We start from the raw sequence: 20,774 nt of genomic DNA, 5'->3' as shown, positions 1-20,774 counted from the left end.
ATCTAAGGTTGATTACTTTTGAAGGGGATTAGAGGGAGCAAATTGTGAAAGCCCACACAGTTTCATGGTATTAATATATTTTAACAGCCTACATGCTGTCAGAATTGCACAAAAAGTGTTAAGAAATTTTTTAACAACAAAACAAAAATAAACAACAACAACAACCCCACCAACTCAAGCAATACTGGATTCCTGACATTTTGTGAAATGAGAAAATATATAAGCAACATTATTACACTAAGAATGGAAACATTATTCAAGTGGATCCAGGAAAAAATCATCAGGAAAGCACCTTATGCTTGATCCTGAAATTAGGGAGGAGAAAAGGGGAATATATTATGGTTCTCTATCTTATTGATGAAGTGACATGCTGCCTATATAGTAACAGGGAGCCTTCCACAAATATTGTATCCTTTAGTCTATGTACAGTCTGGTACTGGCCACTAGTTCCTATAGCCTGGACACTTCCATTAGCCTGTGATACACCAGTACCTCCTGATTCTGCCCAATTCTTTTTCTGGAGCCTTCCTGTTTTACCCTGAGTTCCTGGTGTCTGCTCTTCTCTCCCCCCGTTAGCTTTTCACCTCTTTCCTCACTAGTTTCTTCACCCATTTTGTCTGCTTCCCGTTTACCAGATATTTCTCAATGAGGGGTTGTCTATGCTGCCTGTTTTTGCACCAGTTTTATGCCAATGTGGCTCTACTGGTGCTGAACAGGAGCAGACCGCTAGTGTAAAAAATGACCTGTTCTGGTGCAGTTTAACCAGCTGTTCTGTTTTTTGGCTGGGAAAAAACACTCAAGCCTGCTTGATCATGAAAGTTTTTCAAAGTTCCTTCCTGCTTTTCTCCATCACTGAGGTGGCATTAGGGAGGACAAGGCTGGAAGCTTTCTCTGCTTCCCTTCTATCCACAACAATCTATCTAAGGTATTTATATGGCACCCATTTCTCTAGTAACTGAGTTCCTCACATTCTTTAATTCATTTATCCTCACACCACTCCAGTAAGGTAGAGAAGTGCTATTTTCCCCATATTACAGATGGGGAACTGAGGCATGGAGAGGCTAAATGACTTGCCCAAGGTCACACAGGAAGTCTGTGGCAGAGCAGTGACTTCTATTCAAGTCTCCCAAATCCTATGTTAGTGCCCTAACCAGTAGGCCACCCATCTTCTCTTCCTCTCAAAATCCTCAGTGGCTCTGACTCTACTTTTCTTCCTCGCTGCTGTTTTCCATGGGTCCTCCACTAGCACCTCCAGCAGATCACTATATTCCCATCTCTGTTTCAAAACTGGAGCAGTAACAAATCTCCCCCTTCTATGATCTTATGCTGGCTTCAGCACTAGAGAAGTTGGATATAATTTTAATTTTCAGTGGTGCAGTGTTGGTGCAAATATCCTCAAATTCGCAAACTGAAAACAGATTATCTTGGAAAATTTCTAATACTCACTCCTCCTTTCTAACGTGCTAGAAACACCACACAAACAACCTTTCATGCATAAATATATACTTCCATTTCTGGTTTTGGCCACACCCAGGAAGTATAGAAATTCAGATACAAAATATTTAATTTAATTATTTCTAAAAATACATCTTTTAAAATATTATTGAACGTCCAAAAAACCCTAAGCTTTGAGTTGGATTCACTTCAAAGCTTGGATGTATGCTTAACAGAACATGTGAAAATGTTAAAGAATTCCAAACATAAGACTGCAGTTGTACCACTATGAGCCAAACAATAATGTCTGGAACTATTGCTATAGAATGCTCGGAGCAGTACATCCATGATATCCTACTGGCAGCTCCCAGAGAAGTAAAGCATTGAAAGATAGATGGGTTGAAAATGAAGAGCAGGAGTTCAACTAATAGCAACTACTGGATAGATTTCTAAACAGAAACGTGCCAAGATTCAAATGCCATGGAAAACTCCTGTTTCTTGGCTCCATCTTCTCCCTTCCTTCAGCTCTGCTCCCAGTTCCAGAGAGGATCTCATTCCCCAGTTGCACTGAGGGCTATCTGGATATGGGATAGCCAGACGGTAGCCTGCAACCACATTGGTAGGTCCCAGGGAATTTAGTTTTGTCTGAACATTCTTCTCTTTGACTTTGTAAATGTTATTGAGACAACTGATAAAATTTAACAATTGTTGTTAACTAACACATTGCTATGTGTTAGGATGTGTGACTGAAACCTGCCCGTCTCTCAGTTACTACTCTTCCTGCTTTTACATTATATGTGTATTAGTTGTGAAGTATACCTGATAGGCCAAATCATGCTCCCTCCTACACACGAGTGGTCCCACCACATTGGATGAGAGTATTTGCCCAAGTCAGGATTATTCCTGGAAGGGTTGGCTTTCTCATGCAAGTAGTCTCATCACAGCAAGGGAATAGTGAAGTCAAATGTGATTAATAGTTGCAGGAACAGGCCACATGACCAGGCTCCGTCATGAACAGCGTGGGGGAGGCGTGCACAGAGCTGAAGCACGAGTATGACCAGTGCTTTAACCGCTGGTTTGCCAAGAAGTTCCTCAAGGGGAAGAACGTGGGGGACCCCTGCGTGCAGCAATTCAAGCGCTACCAGCTCTGCGTGCAGAAAGCTATTAAGGAGAAAGACATACCCATCGAAGGGCTGGAATTCATGGGTCCCAGTAAAGGAAAAGCTGAAAGCTCCTCCTGATCTTGTTTGGACATCTTGTGCCATTACAATGACCTTTTGGACTTGGAAAAAGAACCTCACATAGACTCAGTCTAGTCCATTGTACAGTAGGGCCTGCTGCTTCTCCAGTTGTGTTCCAGTTTGAAGTCGAAAGGAATTTTGATAGGGTGAGAGACAGATAGGAGATAGATTGGGTCTATATCATCTATGTATGCATACTCCAGAAGGAGATTTTCTGAGGTACAAAGAGCAATTACACAATCAGCTCCCAGTGAAAGCCAATGGGAATTGGATGCTTGATTCCCCAATTCCCTTTGAATATCTCCCCTACACTCATTTGGGCCAGATTGTATGGCTCCTATCGCAGGCAAAGGCATGATGGAGGAGTGCTCAAAGAGTCTCTTTTTACTTTGTGCTCTGTCATACAACTGTCCCTGAACTAGGGAGCACAAAGGAATGCTCTCAGGGGTGCACTTAACCCATTGATTCTAATGGAGTGGGCCCAGTACACTTGAAAGGTATATACTGCACTGCTTGAAAGGGGGTAGCCATGGGTGTGCTTCCTCGGCTTACCAGGGAGCTCTGGGTAGAAAACTACCTGGAATTCTTCCTCTGGATTCTGTTCTGTCCTCAGTACTTGGCTTTTTCCACATGGCATGACTGTCCCTTTAATGGCTGCTCTATTATCCTTATGTAATGATAATGTTGGTATCACTTTTTAAAAAAACAATACAAGACGATATCAAAATCCTGCTCCTAAAACACATACTATGAGTGAGGCAGCACTGAAACGGTTATTTAGTCTGGGTTTAAACAATCAAATGTTTTTTTGATTAAACAAGCTATTCAAGCATTGTTACACATCGAACTGACAAGTTCTAGTCACATAATTGTCAATGCACAATCAAAAAATGAGATTAATTTCCAAAATAATAACAATTCTTTTACCCCGCGTGCCATATTTATAAAGTGTCCAGCGCATTTCTTCCAATTATTTCCAACTTTTTAACAAATTATTACACAACCACCTTTTCTTTGTAAAATTACCCCACTTTGATGACTCACTGCACCTTTTCACTCAGTGCATGAATGGACCCTCTTCGTTATACAAAAACAGAGGGAGTGCAATTCCAAAACAAAAGCAAGTCAGCAAAGAAGAAAAAATGATTTGATTGTTAATGCAAACACACACTTTTGAAAAAATTGCTAAATTAATGCAGCTCCAGGGGTCATAATAATAACCTATGTACACTCAACCCTCTTCCAGATGATGCATAGGTTATTACCCTGGAATTAAACAATCATGCATATTTACTTCAAAATTATTTGCTGCAACACACACACATGGATATTAATGAAACAAAACCCACAGATCTGATTAATCTAGGTTATTTTGTCTCAATAAATATAAAAAAAGACACACACAAAAAAAACCCCTGGAAATATATAACATTACAGCCAGGAAAATAACAGGAAATGTAGCAATCATTAGCAGGAAGAAAGGAGGAATATTTTTGTCATGAATAAACCTGAAAGAGAAAATAACTTTAAACTGTGGCCTTGGGAAAACAACCTTATCTAACTGCAGACTCACAATAACAGCTCTCTCCATTTTCCACCATGAAATCCAGCTAAGCATTGATCAAGAGAATGCATCCTGTATTAGCAAAAAGAAAAGGAGTACTTGTGGCACCTTAGAGACTAACCAATTTATTTGAGCATGAGTTTTCGTGAGCTACAGCTCACTTCATTGGATGCATACCGTGGAAACTGCAGCAGACTTTATATATTCTCTGTGTATATATAAAGTCTGCTGCAGTTTCCACAGTATGCATCCGATGAAGTGAGCTGTAGCTCACGAAAGCTCATGCTCAAATAAATTGGTTAGTCTCTAAGGTGCCACAAGTACTCCTTTTCTTTTTGCGAATACAGACTAACACGACTGTTACTCTGAAACCATCCTGTATTAGTTACCCGAATTTGCAATTTTGGGGTGATTCTAAATCCTGTTTGATTATTATATTACAATAGTAACCCTGCCAGCTTTATACCATCTCCTCCAGGAAGTTGTGACCTTTGCTTTCTGGGGAGGACCTTGCCATTGTTATCCAGGCCATTGTTGCTTCAAGATTAGACCACAGTAACATGGTCTACACAATGCTATACCTTAAAACAATTTGCTGGTGCAGATCCCAGGCATACTTTTGGCCTTCACAACATCCCCTGGCAGCAAGATTCACAGATTGACTGTGAATTGTGTGAAGAAGTTGTTTCTTATGTTTGTTTTAAACTTCCTGCCTATTCATTTCACTAGGTGAGCCCTGGTTTATATGTTGTGTGATAGGGTAAATAATTCATGATCTTATAGACTTTATAAATTTCATATTCCCTCTTAGTCATGTTTTTTTTCCAAGCTGGACAGCCCATCTTTTAATTTTCCCCTCATACGGAAGCTGTTCCATACTTCTAATAATTTTTTATGCCTTTCTCTGTACCTTTTCCAATTCTAATATATATATTTGAGATAGGTTGACCAGAACTGCATACAGTATTCAATGTGTTGGGCACACCATGGATTTATATAGTGGCATTATGATATTTTCTATTTTCTATGATAATATCTATTCCTTTCCTGATGGTTCCTAACATTCTGTTACCTTTGCTGACTGCTGCTGCATGTTGAACAGATATTTTCAGAGAACTATCCACAGTGACTCCAAGATCTCTTTCTCGAGTGGTAACAGCTAATTAAGACACCATTATTTTCTATGTATAGTTGAGTTTATGTTCCCCAATGTGCATTGCTTTCCATTTATCAACACTATGCTTCATCTGCTATTTAGCCCTGGTCTACACTAGGACTTGAGGTCGAAGTTAGCAGCGTTAAATCGATGTAAACCTGCACCCGTCCACACAGTGAAGCCCTTTATTTCGACTTAAAGGGCTCTTAAAATCGATTTCCTTACTCCACCCCTGACAAGTGGATTAGTGCTTAAATCGATGTTGCCGGCTCGAATTTGGGGTACTGTGGACACAATTCGATGGTATTGGCCTCCGGGAGCTATCCCAGAGTGCTCCATTCTGACCGCTCTGGACAGCACTCTCAACTCAGATGCACTGGCCAGGTAGACAGGAAAAGAACCGCGAACTTTTAAATCTCATTTCCTGTTTGGCCAGCGTGGCAAGCTGCAGGTGACCATGCAGAGCTCATCAGCACAGGTGACCATGATGGAGTCCCAGAATCGCAAAAGAGCTCCAGCATGGACCGAACGGGAGGTACGGGATCTGATCGCTGTTTGGGGAGAGGAATCTGTGCTATCAGAACTCTGTTCCAGTTTTCAAAATGCCAAAACCTTTGTCAAAATCTCCCAGGGCATGAAGGACAGAGGCCATAACAGGGACCCCCTGCGTGAAACTGAAGGAGCTGAGGCAAGCCTACCAGAAAACCGAGAGAGGCGAATGGCCGCTCCGGGTCAGAGCCCCAAACATGCCGCTTCTATGATGAGCTGCATGCTATTTTAGGGGGTTCAGCCACCACAACCCCAGCCGTGTTGTTTGACTCCTTCAATGGAGATGGAGGCAATACGGAAGCAGGTTTTGGGGACGAAGAAGATGATGATGATGATGAGGTTGTAGATAGCTCACAGCAAGCAAGCGGAGAAACCGGTTTTCCCGACAGCCAGGAACTGTTTCTCACCCTGGACCTGGAGCCAGTACCCCCCGAACCCACCCAAGGCTGCCTCCTGGACCCAGCAGGCGGAGAAGGGACCTCTGGTGAGTGTACCTTTTAAAATACTATACATGGTTTAAAAGCAAGCATGTGAAAGGATTACTTTGCCCTGGCATTCGCGGTTCTCCTAGATGTAGTCCTAAAGCCTTTGCAAAAGGTTTCTGGGGAGGGCAGCCTTATTGTGTCCTTAATGGTAGGACACTTTACCACTCCAGGCCAGTAACACGTACTCGGGAATCATTGTAGAACAAAGCATTGCAGTGTATCTTTGCTGGCATTCAAACAACATCCGTTCTTTATCTCTCTGTGTTATCATCAGGAGAGTGAGATATAATTCATGGTCACCTAATTGAAATAGAGTGCTTTTCTTCAGAAGACAGTCAGAGGAGCCCATTCCTGCTGGGCTGTTTGCCTGTGGCTAAACAGAAATGTTCCCCGCTGTTAGCCACAGGGAGGGGGGAGGGTTGAGGGGGTAGCCACGCGGTGGGGGGAGGCAAAATGCGACCTTGTAACGAAAGCACATGTGCTATGTATGTAATATTAACAGCAAGGATTACCCTGAAAGAGTGTAGCCACTGATTTATAAAATGTGTCTTTTTAAATACCACTGTCCCTTTTTCTTTCTCCACCAGCTGCATGTGTTTCAATGATCACAGGATCTTCTCCTTCCCAGAGGCTAGTGAAGCTTAGAAAGAAAAAAAAACGCACTCGTGATGAAATGTTCTCCGAGCTCATGCTGTCCTCCCACACTGACAGAGCACAGACGAATGCATGGAGGCAAATAATGTCAGAGTGCAGGAAAGCACAAAATGACCGGGAGGAGAGGTGGCGGGCTGAAGAGAGTAAGTGGCGGGCTGAAGAGAGTAAGTGGCGGGCTGAAGAGAGGGCTGAAGCTCAAATGTGGCGGCAGCATGATGAGAAGAGGCAGGATTCAATGCTGAGGCTGCTGGCGGACCAAACCAGTATGCTCCAGTGTATGGTTGAGCTGCAGCAAAGGCAGCTGGAGCACAGACTGCCACTGCAGCCCCTGAGTAACCAACCGCCCTCCTCCCCAAGTTCCATAGCCTCCACACCCAGACGCCCAAGAACGCAGTGGGGGGGGGGCCTCCGGCCAACCAGCCACCCCACCACAGAGGATTGCCCAAAAAAAAGAAGGCTTTCATTCAATAAATTTTAAAGTTGTAAACTTTTAAAGTGCTGTGCTTAAAGTGCTGTGTGGCATTTTCCTTCCCTCCTCCACCACCCCTCCTGGGCTACCTTGGTAGTCATCCCCCTATTTGTGTGATGAATGAATAAAGAATGCATGAATGTGAAGCAACAATCACTTTATTGCCTCTGCAAGCGGTGATTGACGGGAGGAGGGGCGGGTGGTTAGCTTACAGGGAAGTAGAGTGAACCAAGGGGCAGGGGGTTTAATCAAGGAGAAACAAACAGAACTTTCACACCGTAGCCTGGCCAGTCATGAAACTGGTTTTCAAAGCTTCTCTGATGCGTACCGCGCCCTCCTGTGCTCTTCTAACCGCCCTGGTGTCTGGCTGCGCGTAACCAGCAGCCAGGCGATTTGCCTCAACCTCCCACCCCGCCATAAACGTCTCCCCCTTACTCTCACAGATATTGTGGAGCACACAGCAAGCAGTAATAACAGTGGGAATATTGGTTTCGCTGAGGTCTAAGCGAGTCAGTAAACTGCGCCAGCGCGCCTTTAAACGTCCAAATGCACATTCTACCACCATTCTGCACTTGCTCAGCCTGTAGTTGAACAGCTCCTGACTACTGTCCAGGCTGCCTGTGTATGGCTTCATGAGCCATGGCATTAAGGGGTAGGCTGGGTCCCCAAGGATACATATAGGCATTTCAACATCCCCAACAGTTATTTTCTGGTCTGGGAATAAAGTCCCTTCCTGCAGCTTTTGAAACAGACCAGAGTTCCTGAAGATGCGAGCGTCATGTACCTTTCCCGGCCATCCCACATTGATGTTGGTGAAACGTCCCTTGTGATCCACCAGAGCTTGCAGCACTATCGAAAAGCACCCCTTGCAGTTTATGTACTCGGTGGCTTGGTGCTCCGGTGCCAAGATAGGGATATGGGTTCCATCTATCACCCCACCACAGTTAGGGAATCCCATTGCAGCAAAGCCATCCACTATGACCTGCACATTTCCCAGGGTCACTACCCTTGATATCAGCAGATCTTTGATTGCGTGGGCTACTTGCATCACAGCAGCCCCCACAGTAGATTTGCCCACTCCAAATTGATTCCCAACTGACTGGTAGCTGTCTGGCGTTGCAAGCTTCCACAGAGCTATCGCCACTCGCTTCTCAACTGCGCGGGCTGCTCTCATCTTGGTATTCATGCGCTTCAGGGCAGGGGAAAGCAAGTCACAAAGTTCCATGAAAGTGCCCTTACGCATGCGAAAGTTTTGCAGCCACTGGGAATCGTCCCAGACCTGCAACACTATGCGGTCCCACCAGTCTGTGCTTGTTTCCCAGGCCAAGAATTGGCGTTCCACAGCATGAACCTGCCCCATTAGCACCATGATGCATGCATTGGCAGGGCCCATGCTTTCAGAGAAATCTGTGTCCATGTCCTGATCGCTCACGTGACCGCGCTGACGTCACCTCCTCGCCCGGTATCGCGTTGCCAGGTTCCGGTGCTGCATATACTGCTGTATAATGTGTGTGGTGTTTAATGTGCTCCTAATTGCCAAAGTGACAAAGTGAGCTGAGCGGCCTCCATGCTTGCCTTGGTATGGCGTCCGCACAGAAAAAAGGCGCGGAACGATTGTCTGCCGTTGCTCTGACGGAGGGAGGGGCGACTGAGGACACGGCTTACAGGGTTGGCTTCAGGGAGCTAAAATCAACAAAGGGTGTGGCTTTACATCAAGGAGTATTTCAGGCAGGACTTCATGGAGGGTTCCAATAAGAAATGGTGCACCTAAGTTATCGTTCTTATTGGAACAAGGAGGTTAGGATGGCCTCTGATTGATACATGGCTAGATTTACCTCGCTGCACCTTCTCTGTGAGTGACTGCAGTGTGACCTAGAGGAATGAGTCCCCTAGACGGGGGGGCGGGGGAAGCAAATGAATACAAAACAAATCTGGTCTATTTCTTGTTTTGATCCACTCCATCTATCTTTTACATCTTTGGCTGGCAGCAGACGGTGCAGAAGGACTGCATGCCATCCACATCTCATGGCTGCTCGGCAGAAGATGGTACAGTACGACTGCTAGCCATCTTCATCTCTTGCCTGCCAGGCAGAAGATGGTACAATACGACTGCTAGCAATCCTCATCTCTTGCCTGCCTGGCAGAAGATTGTACAGTATGACTGCTAGCAATCCGTATCGCCTGCCTGCTCACCATAAGACGGTTCAATAGGACTGACTGCAGGACTAAAGAGAATGACCTGGTCAAGTCACTCCAAATTTAGTCCCTGCGCCCATGTCTGCCCAGGCGCTCCCAGCCGACGTGGCCAGGAGCACCTCGGACATGACAAGGACGACTACCAGTCATACTGCACCGTCTGCTGCCAGAAGGCAATGGGTTGCTGCTACTGTGTAGCAAAGCCGTACCACGTCTGCCAGCACCCAGGAGACATAGGGTGACGGTTACCTGAGCAGGCTCCATGCTTGCCATGGTATGGCGTCTGCACAGGTAACTCAGGAAAGAAGGCGTGAAACGATTGTCTGCCCTTGCTTTCACGGAGGGAGGGAGGGAACGGGGGCCTGACGATATGTACCCAGAACCACCCGCGACAATATTTTAGCCCCATCAGGCATTGGGATCTCAACCCAGAATTCCAATGGGCAGCGGAGACTGCGGGAACTGTGGGATAGCTACCCACAGTGCAACGCTCCGGAAGTCGACTCTAGCCTCGGTACTGTGGAAGCGCTCCACCGAGTTAATGCACTTAGAGCATTTTCTGTGAGGACGCACACACTCGAATATATAAAACCGATTTCTAAAAAAACGACTTCTATAAATTCGACCTTATTCCGTACTGTAGACATACCCTTAGTTTCCTGGTCATCCAGTGTTGTGATATTCCTCTGTAACTCTTTGCAGTTTGCTTTGGACTTAACTATATTGACTAATTAAGTAGAGTTTGCAAACTTTGCCATGTCACTTTTTCCAGATCATTTATGAATATGTTGAACAGCACTTGTCCCTGTACAGATCCTTGGGGGGACTCCTCTACTTAACTTGTCACACTGTGAAAACTGACCATTTATTTCTACCCATTGTTTCTTACATTTTAACCAGTTACTGATCCATAAGAGGGCCTTCCCTCTTATCCCATGATTGTTTAGTTTGCTTAAGAGCCTTTGATGAGGGACCTTGTCAAAGGCTTTCTGAAAATCTAAATACACTATATCCACTGAATCACCCTTGACCAGCTGTTTGTTGATCTCCTCAAAAAATTCTAATAGATTGGTGAGGCATGATTTCCCTTTACAAAACCCATCTTGACTCTTCCGCAACATCATGTTCATCTATATATCTGTTAATTCTCAAAAAGAACAGGAGTACTTGTGGCACCTTAGAGACTAACAAATTTATTTGAGCATAAGCTTTCGTGAGCTACAGCTCACTTCATCGGATGCATGCAGTGGAAAATACAGTGGGGAGATTTATATACACAGAGAACATGAAACAATGAATGCTACCATACACACTGTAACGAGAGTGATCAGGTAAGGTGAGCTATTACCAGCAGGAGAGCGGGGTGCGGGGGTGGGGGGAACCTTTTGTAGTGATAATCAAGGTGGGCCATTTCCAGCAGTTGACAAGAACGTGTGAGGAACAGTAGACCTAAAAGTGGCAATTCTTCAACAAAAAAAACTTCAAAAACAGACTCCAATGAGAAACTGCTGAATTGGAATTAATTTGCAAACTGGATACAACTAACTTAGGCTTGAATAAAGACTGGGAGTGGATGTATCATTACACGAAGTAAAACTATTTCCCCATGTTTATTTCCCCCCCTACTGTTTCTCACATGTTCTTGTCAACTGCTGGAAATGGCCCACGTTGATTATCACTACAAAAGGTTTTCTCCCCCCCCCCCACGCTCCTGCTTGTAACAGCTCACCTTACCTCATCACTCTCATTACAGTATGTATGGTAACACCCATTGTTTCATGTTCTCTATGTATATAAATCTCCCTACTGTATTTTCCACTGCATGCATCTGATGAAGTGAGCTGTAGCTCAGAAAAGCTTATGATCAAATAAATTTGTTAGTCTCTAAGGTGCCACAAGTCCTCCTTTTTTTTTTTTTGCGGATACAGACTAACACGGCTGCTACTCTGAAATCCATTAATTCTGTTCTTCACTATAGTTTCTACCAGTTTTCCTGGAACTTAAGTTAGGCTTATCAGCCTGAAATTGCCACAATTGCCCTCTGGAGCCTTTTTAAAAAATCAGCATTACATTAGCTGTCTTCCAGTCATTTGGTACAGAGGCCGATTTAAGAGATAGGTTACATGTTTCAGTTGGTAGTTCTGCAGTTTCACATCTGAGTTCCTTGAGAACTCTTGTGTGAATACCATCTGTTACTGGTGACTTATTAATGTCTAATTTATCAGTTTGTTCCAAAACCACCCATACAGACACCTCAGCCTGGGACAGTTCTCCAGATTTGTCACCTAAAAAAAAAGGCTCAGGGGTGGGAATCTCCCTCAGATCCTCTGCAGTGAAGACTGATGCAAAGAATTCATTTAGCTTTTCTGCAACAGCCTTTTCTTCCTTGAGTGCTTCATATCGTCTTGATTATCCAGTAGCCCCACCTGTTGTTTGGCAGGCTTCCTGCTTCTCATGTACTTAAAAAAATGTTTACTGTTAGTTTTTGTGTCTTTTGCTAGCTGCTACTCAAATTATTTTTTGGCCTGCCCAATTATAATTTTACATTTGACTTACCAGAGTTTATGCTCCTTTCTATTTTCCTCAGAGGATTTGACTTCCAATTTTGAAAGGTTGATTTCCTCCCTCCCCCCACAACTGCTTCTTTTACTCTGTTGTTTAGTCCAGGTGAGATTTATTTTATTTTTTTGTCCTCTTACTGTTTTTCTTTTTTCTTCTTTTTTTTTTAAATTATTTGGGATATACATTGAGTTTGAGCCTCTATTATGGTGGGTTTTTTTAAGTTTCCTTGCAACTTACAGGCATTTCACTCCTGTGAGTGTTCCTTTTAATATCTGTTTAATAAACTTCCACATTTTTGTGTAGTTCCCCTTTTTTAAATCAAATACTACTGTGGTGGGGTTTTTTGGTATTTCACCACCATCACCACCACCATCATCACCGCAAAGGATGTTAAATTTAATTACATTATGGTCACTATTACCAAGTGGTTCAGCATTATTCTCCTCTTGGATCAGATCCAAGGACTGAAGCAAGAATTGTCTCTCACCGTATGAGTTCCAGGACAAGCTGCTCTAAGAAGCAGTCATTAAATGTGTCTAGAAACTGTATCTCTGCATCCTGTCCTGAGGTGACATGTACCAACTCAATATGGGAATACTTGAAATCCCCCCATGATCACTGATTTTTCTGTTTTTTAGCCTTTCTGATCTCCCTGAGCATTTCACAATCACAGTCACCATTCTGGTCAGGTGGTTCATAGTATATTCCTACTGCTGTTCTCTTATTATTCAAGTATGGAATTTCTATCCATAGCGATTCTATGATACAATTTAATCCATTTAAGATTTTTACTATGTTTTAAGTCTACGCACTCCTCCACCAGCACAATTTACTGTCATTCCTATATATTTTCTACCATGGTATTCCTATGTCCTGTTGATTATCATCATTCCACTAAGTTTCTGTGATGCCTATTATATCAATATCCTCATTTAATACTAGGCACCCAAATGCATCCATTTTAGTATTTAGACTTCTATCATTTATATACAAGCACTTATAAAATTTGTCAGTAACTAATTGTCTGCCTTCATGTGATGTAATTGAATGGGACTCTTTTTCATTTGACTGTTTCTCTTCAGTTCCTACCTGTACTTTATCAACTTCTAGCCTGTCCTCTTTAATAGGATATAGTGAATCCCCTATAATAAATCTTCCCCCAGGGATGTCAATGTCCAAATCTTGTGCTCCTCTGTACTTGTCAGCTTTCCCCCAGCCCTTATTTCCTGAAGACAATGGAAAATAGGAAGGATGGGTTTTGCAGCTAATTCGCTGGCTGGCAGAGCTGAGTTAATTTGTTCTTGCTGAAATTCTTTTTTTAATGCTGCTGGATATATTATGATGCTGTAAGATTAAGTGAAGGCACCTATAGCATTTGTACAAGCATCATTTTTATTATTATGTAAATCTACATAAATAAATAATGAACCCCACAATAAATATTGGACGCACTTGTGTGTCTTCACACATTTTCTTTATTTTCACAGTTAGTAGTGTTCACATAACATAAATCTTTACTGGGCATCATATGCATACTTTGAAAAAAAAAATCGCCCAACAGTAACAGCAATAAACGAGCACACGCAGGTGCAATGTTCAGGCGCAAAATGCCAGGCTGTGCTTTTGCACGTTGCCCTGCATAAAACTCTACTGCATCAGAAGCAGTGCATAAAATCCTTTCCTGCCACCCAAGGGCTCCAGCAAATGGTAATGTGCTACTGGCACATACAAATAGCAGATTACTAACTACCCAACTAGCCCACGTGCCAGGATACCTACATTAACCGAAGCTTAGTGGAGAAAGGGGGGCCAGACCCAACACTCTGCCCACTTGAAGGTAGAAGCAGTAAGTGCACTATGTCCACTTATCCCTGCATGCCCAGACACCCATAACAAGGCCTTACTCAGTCTTTCTCCCTATGCAAGTGCATCATCCAAGCAACAATCTGGCCATATGGTAATTGAATTCATCATTATACCACTGACTTATCAGTATTTCTATCAATGTTATATAGTGTAATAGGTGTGCATGGCAATTCTCAGAGAGACATCGTCCCCGCCGTAAACAGTTTATAATGTGGCATTTTGATCCTGCAACCCTGACACACATAAGTAGTTCATAATCATATGAATAATCCCATTGACTACAACAGGACTACTTATATGAGTAAGGGTTGCAGGATGGGGCAATAGGTCACATAAACTAGTACATGATCTGGGGAGATATGAGAACCAGCAAGATGGAGTATAAAAGGGATGGAGAGTGTATCTGTGTCCGTGTGGATGGTGGGGGAAGTCTCACTAGCTATGCCATCTGGTAGTAGGAAGTAAGGATCCAGGGTTTCTGGAGTACATGCTGCAAACATATACTCATACTCCATATAAATTGATCATATGAACAAATGGAAAAGAGGTCATTTTTTAGTTGCTAATGACCAAACACCCAGTACCAAGTGGCGACCATTATACTGGGAGTACCCATTGCGAAAGATGATGGATCTTGGATCGTTCCATTTTCCAAGTCAACTGTAAGGCAGGTAACCATTTTTTTTTCTGAAGGGTGTAAACTCTGTCCCTTCTGTGAATTATGTCAGCAATCTTCTATATGACTCGTGTGATATTGCCAGGTGATACCTTACAGCAGGTGTTCACTTCTCTAATATGCGGCTTCACACATTTACTTGCACTATCATATCCAAGGCATACTGAATTTTGTTCAGCCTACAGAAGGTGTCAGGCTGGATAGACGACATTCTTGTGTGTGCATTCATCTTGGCATGACAAGTGTCCATTTGACACTGAATGGAAAGATTTTTTTTTCCTGAGAAGGCTCCAGCATACTATATTACCTGTCACTGTAACTGTGGTGCTGCCCAGATCTTTGCAAGAAATGTTTGTTGATTCCTACTGGCAAATTGCTTCTAACTTGATATATTAAGGAATAAAGTATCTAGATATCCTGCTCTGAATGAGGTGAGTGAACACATTTTACAGACTAGAATGATGGGAAAATTCCCTATTTGACTTGGGTTTCATACATCTATGCTACATGCTGCTTCAGTAAAATATCTGTCTGAGCAAGAAAGTGTATTTATTAGAAAATTAAGCTTTTGGTAAATTAAAAGTTGTCTTTCATTTATGTGCAGGCTGTGGCAGTGGGTGGTAGGGGTGGGGTGGGGTGGGGTGGATAAACCCCACACTGGAGAGATAGGGGTTTAGGAACAATTTTGGGCCCAGGATGCTCCACCCCCACAGGCTGTTGGGCATGTTCCAGTTGGAGGAGGGACTTAAAACAGAATCTCTTTAGTACAACAGGGCAGTGAGTGGATTGAGACAGGCTGCTCTCACTGATGGAGGGACTCTGCCAGGAAGGTATCCCCAGGAGGAGAGCAGTTGTGCAAAGCCAGGATTCCTTAACCAGCAGAGGCCCATGAACTGTGTTGCAAGAGATAACTGCAAGCCATGATGCACCCCGAGGAGGGGCAGAGTGATAGGAAGAGACTCAGGGGAGGGTAGTGGATGCCTTCTTTATGGTGCTTAAGAGGCCCTTTGGGTTGGAACCTTGTGGCATGGGAAACCTGGTGGCGTGGGAAGCTGCTAGATGCAGCTGCCACCAGAAACTCCAATCACTATGGGGGGCTATGCCCCACTCAGACAGGTTATGCTATTGTTTTCTGCCCTTTGTTCAGAAAAACACTATCGTATCAATGAATCTTTAACTATTTTTTATATTTGTGCAGAGAATCTGTTCACTTACTGTGCAAGCATAACAATCTGATCTGATTCAGACTGGAAAGCCCTAGACATGTACATGAAAATATTTATATTATTTAAATTGTAAAACAATGCAGTAAGAAGAAGATTGACCTGGAATATCTTATAATTTACTTGTGACTTATTTTCAGAGAAATTCCTGTAATTACTAAAATCAATATATTGTTTATTTTTCATATCATGTTCCCTCTCGTAGTTCTTGAACATTATAATTGATTGCACAAAATTCTATTCCTTCTTTTGACACCAGAACCAGCATTGCCCCTTCTTCTGAGTGGAAGCACAATTTTGTGGTGTCTGGTGGGGAAGAAATCAACGATGCAGAGTCCAGGTATATTTTAAGAGCAAAGTTGCTTTATTTACACATATTTATCAGTCATAGAACAGAGGTAGTCAAAAACATGCAGGGAATCCCTTCTTCTAGAAATTTCAGCCCAACACCAATGCCTGGTTCCTAGAGAACAACACTGCCTCAAGAATTTACACAATCAGAGATGAAGGTCAGCTCCCAGACTGCTGCGCTGGGCATCACAAAATGGGGAAGAGATGGCCAGCCCTCTGTGGAGATAGACGTGGTTAGGGACTATTTAGAAAAGCTGGACGTGCACAAGTCCATGGGGCTGGACGAGTTGCATCCGAGAGTGCTGAAGGAATTGGTGGCTGTGATTGCAGAGCCACTGGCCATTATCTTTGAAAACTCGTGGCGAACCGGGGAAGTCCCGGATGACTGGAAAAAGGCTAATGTAGTGCCAATCTTTAAAAAAGGGAAGAAGGAGGATCCTGGGAACTACAGGCCAGTCAGCCTCACCTCAGTCCCTGGAAAAATCATGGAGCAGGTCCTCAAAGAATCAATCCTGAAGCACTTGCATAGGAGGAAAGTGATCAGGAACAGCCAGCATGGATTCACCAAGGGAAGGTCATGCCTGACTAATCTAATAGCCTTTTATGATGAGATTACTGGTTCTGTGGATGAAGGGAAAGCAGTGGATGTATTGTTTCTAGACTTTAGCAAAGCTTTTGACACGGTCTCCCACAGTATTCTTGTCAGCAAGTTAAGGAAGTATGGGCTGGATGAATGCACTATAAGGTGGGTAGAAAGCTGGCTAGATTGTCGGGCTCAACGGGTAGTGATCAATGGCTCCATGTCTAGTTGGCAGCCGGTGTCAAGTGGAGTGCCCCAGGGGTCGGTCCTGGGGCCGGTTTTGTTCAATATCTTCATAAATGATCTGGAGGATGGTGTGGATTGCACTCTCAGCAAATTTGCGGATGATACTAAACTGGGAGGAGTGGTGGATACGCTGGAGGGGAGGGATAGGATACAGAAGGACCTAGACAAATTGGAGGATTGGGGCAAAAGAAATCTGATGAGGTTCAATAAGGATAAGTGCAGGGTCCTGCACTTAGGACGGAAGAACCCAATGCACAGCTACAGACTAGGGACCGAATGGCTAGGCAGCAGTTCTGCGGAAAAGGACCTAGGGGTGACAGTGGACGAGAAGCTGGATATGAGTCAGCAGTGTGCCCTTGTTGCCAAGAAGGCCAATGGCATTTTGGGATGTATAAGTAGGGGCATAGCGAGCAGATCGAGGGACGTGATCGTTCCCCTCTATTCGACATTGGTGAGGCCTCATCTGGAGTACTGTGTCCAGTTTTGGGCCCCACACTTCAAGAAGGATGTGGATAAATTGGAGAGAGTCCAGCGAAGGGCAATAAAAATGATTAGGGGACTGGAACACATGAGTTATGAGGAGAGGCTGAGGGAGCTGGGATTGTTTAGCCTGCAGAAGAGAAGAATGAGGGGGGATTAGATAGCTGCTTTCAACTACCTGAAAGGGGGTTCCAAAGAGGATGGCTCTAGACTGTTCTCAATGGTAGCAGATGATAGAACGAGGAGTAATGGTCTCAAGTTGCAGTGGGGGAGGTTTAGATTGGATATTAGGAAAAACTTTTTCACTAAGAGGGTGGTGAAACACTGGAATGCGTTACCTAGGGAGGTGGTAGAATCTCCTTCCTTAGAGGTTTTTAAGGTCAGGCTTGACAAAGCCCTGGCTGGGATGATTTAACTGGGAATTGGTCCTGCTTCGAGCAGGGGGTTGGACTAGATGACCTTCTGGGGTCCCTTCCAACCCTGATATTCTATGATTCTATGAAGGAATAAAGCAAACTTTATTCCTACTTACAAAGCCCCCTCTCTCCCGAAGCTGCCACTACTCAAACAAAAAAACCCGCAAAACTCAAAAAAACACCCAACAACAAACATGTCTTCCTAAAACTAAAAACTTGCTTATACACTCAGGACTTATGTAAATGATGGAATAATACATTCTACAGGAGTGTGATTTCTAAAGAACACTAATGTGTTTCACATTAACTGGGTGGTATGGACTCTGCTGGTTCACAATAAAGATTCATACATTTCAAACAGCACTTCATTAAAGCGCACCAACAGGATACATAGGGACCAATTATTGTGTAACAGATTAGTGCACTTTAGAAGCCAGACCCCCATAGAGCGCATGATCCCACTGTGTAGACAGGTCCTAAGAAAAAGATCGCGGAAAACTACCTCATGATGCCCGTCATAACACATTATTTTGTGGATTCTTCTAAGTAAATATATCTCGGCTAGACATGTTTGCACCAAAATATGTTGATTGTCTTAGCTTCATTTATTAAAGGCCTACTAACATGATAACAATGGACCATCTGCCTTTTGTGTGACATACCACTCCTACAATCTTGTGCAGCAATGCTGCTTATTATTGAATCTTTGGGATTTTTTTCTCTTGGCCCAGGGTGTGGTACTAGATCTCACATGCTCAAGGGTGGTAAGGGAGGATATGCCCAGATGCCATGGGCTAAAATGTCACAGCTCTGAGTACAGGGTGGACTACAGCCACAGCTCTAAAGGGATTACTCCTCTGCTCGATGTCATGTCTTGGGTGCTGCTCCTTGGGCAATGGCAGGGCAGTGCACTCTGCTCTCTCTATTAGGATAAAGTAGGTTGCACCCTCAGTGAAGCTCCCGCTTCACTGGCTGCAGCTGTGGAGGGCAAGGCCATGACACCAACTCCTTCAAATCCCTTTGTCAAAGTCCTGGATTAGGAGCAAGAAATTCCTGCACTCCACAGAGCTCAGCCTTGACTTGAAGGGACTACTATGTGGGGGATAAGAGTATTTCACTTTGGATGGCCGGTCACTGGCCATCTGCTGAGACCTGGAGACACTAAGAAGTGGAAACATTTGATATACAGCAAACCACAGAGCCGCTGGTAGGCAGTAATGACTTTTGGCCACTGTCAGACTCAGCTGGATGTAAAAGAACAGTTTAAATGCTTCCTAACCCTTACCAAGCTTGTAAGCAGAGCTGGGCAAAATTTTTCATCCAAAACTATTTTTATTTGTAAAAAATGATGATACTGTGACATTTTGCAAATTTGCATTGGTTTTGCAGAACTGTTTCAGTCAAAAAACATGAAATGTTTTCTTTCAACATTTTCTAAATGAAACATCTTGATTTTTTTCTGTTTGAAAAAAATATTGAATTTCAAAATTTCCTTTGGTTTTATTTGAAAACCAGCAAAATGTTTGTAAGTGGTTGAAATCATAAGGAACCATTTGATTTTTTTGAAACAAAACATTTCCTTCTACCTCCAAAGATTTTTCCCCCTTTTGAGTCACCAAAAATTTCAAAAATAAGACCCAAAATGATTTTTTCCTGGAATTGCCAGCAAACAAAAAAATACATTATTTGCATAGCTCTACCTCTAAACTGTTCAAGCCCCTCTACAACATCTCTCTACAATACATAACTCTAATTCCCCTCTGCTGTAGATTGAAGAGAATCGGCTCATTTTGCTGCTGTCTCAGCTACAGTTTTGATGTAGAGAATCTATTTGAATGAAAACAGGCTCACATTCCAGTAGCAAGAATTCTATTTTGTTACTTACACAGCACCACCTGTGAAAAGTGTGAGCGTACCAACCAGGGGAAGGTGATCATTATTTTGTAATCCTCCTAACACATATGGATTTGTCTGAGCCTAATGAAAATTAAGAGCTGAAAGAAAGAAAGAAAGAAAGAAAGAAAGAAAGAAAGAAAGAAAGAAAGAAAGAAAGAAAGAAAGAAAGATGACAGAGAATCCATCTAAGAGAAAAAGGTCAAAATACTTGGGGGGGAAAAAAGCCACATATCTAGTAAAAGTCCCTTGTTCCTACCAGTCATGTCTGTTCTGGATCCCCATCAGAGAAAAAGAAAAAAGATATACATGGAAGGAACACAACAAAGCTAAGCAATTAATGCCTAGCTGGATCCCAGTGATAACAGCACTGTTGATAATTAATTACATATGTTATGTGCAATGTTTTCCTCTCTGACAAGACAGCAGCTACACTATTTGTACATTGTAGAGGGAAAATTAAGGCCAAATGGAGAGCTCACCCTTGATCTTCCTCTCAAATGTGCCCACTGCATTGTGAATGATAACTAGAGAGATGTTTCTCATGCGCAGGAAAAAAAAGAAAATAAAAAATAAGCACAAAGAGATGACCCCATCCAAAACAGTAAATCACCAGGTGTATCTCTCCTCTTGCCATAAAAGGGTGGAAAATAATGAGCTATTTTAGCCCAGTGGCAAGGTCAACCAGTCTCGGGAGTCTGTAGAATCTAGATTTATATGGAGCACAAAGCTC

At 43.2% G+C, this 20,774-nt stretch overlaps 1 pseudogene; it reads left to right on the top strand.

Annotated features, from left to right (window-relative positions):
• Window positions 1–2,444: 2,444 nt before the first annotated feature.
• On the top strand, window positions 2,445–2,681 carry LOC140905926 (TP53-regulated inhibitor of apoptosis 1 pseudogene; annotated as a pseudogene).
• The last annotated feature ends 18,093 nt before the right edge of the window (window positions 2,682–20,774 follow it).

The sequence above is a fragment of the Lepidochelys kempii genome, chromosome 2, assembly GCF_965140265.1.
Source record: "Lepidochelys kempii isolate rLepKem1 chromosome 2, rLepKem1.hap2, whole genome shotgun sequence".
Classification (NCBI taxonomy): Eukaryota; Metazoa; Chordata; order Testudines; family Cheloniidae; genus Lepidochelys; species Lepidochelys kempii.
Note: the sequence above shows the minus strand (reverse complement) of the source record. Positions and strands in the feature narration are given on the sequence as shown.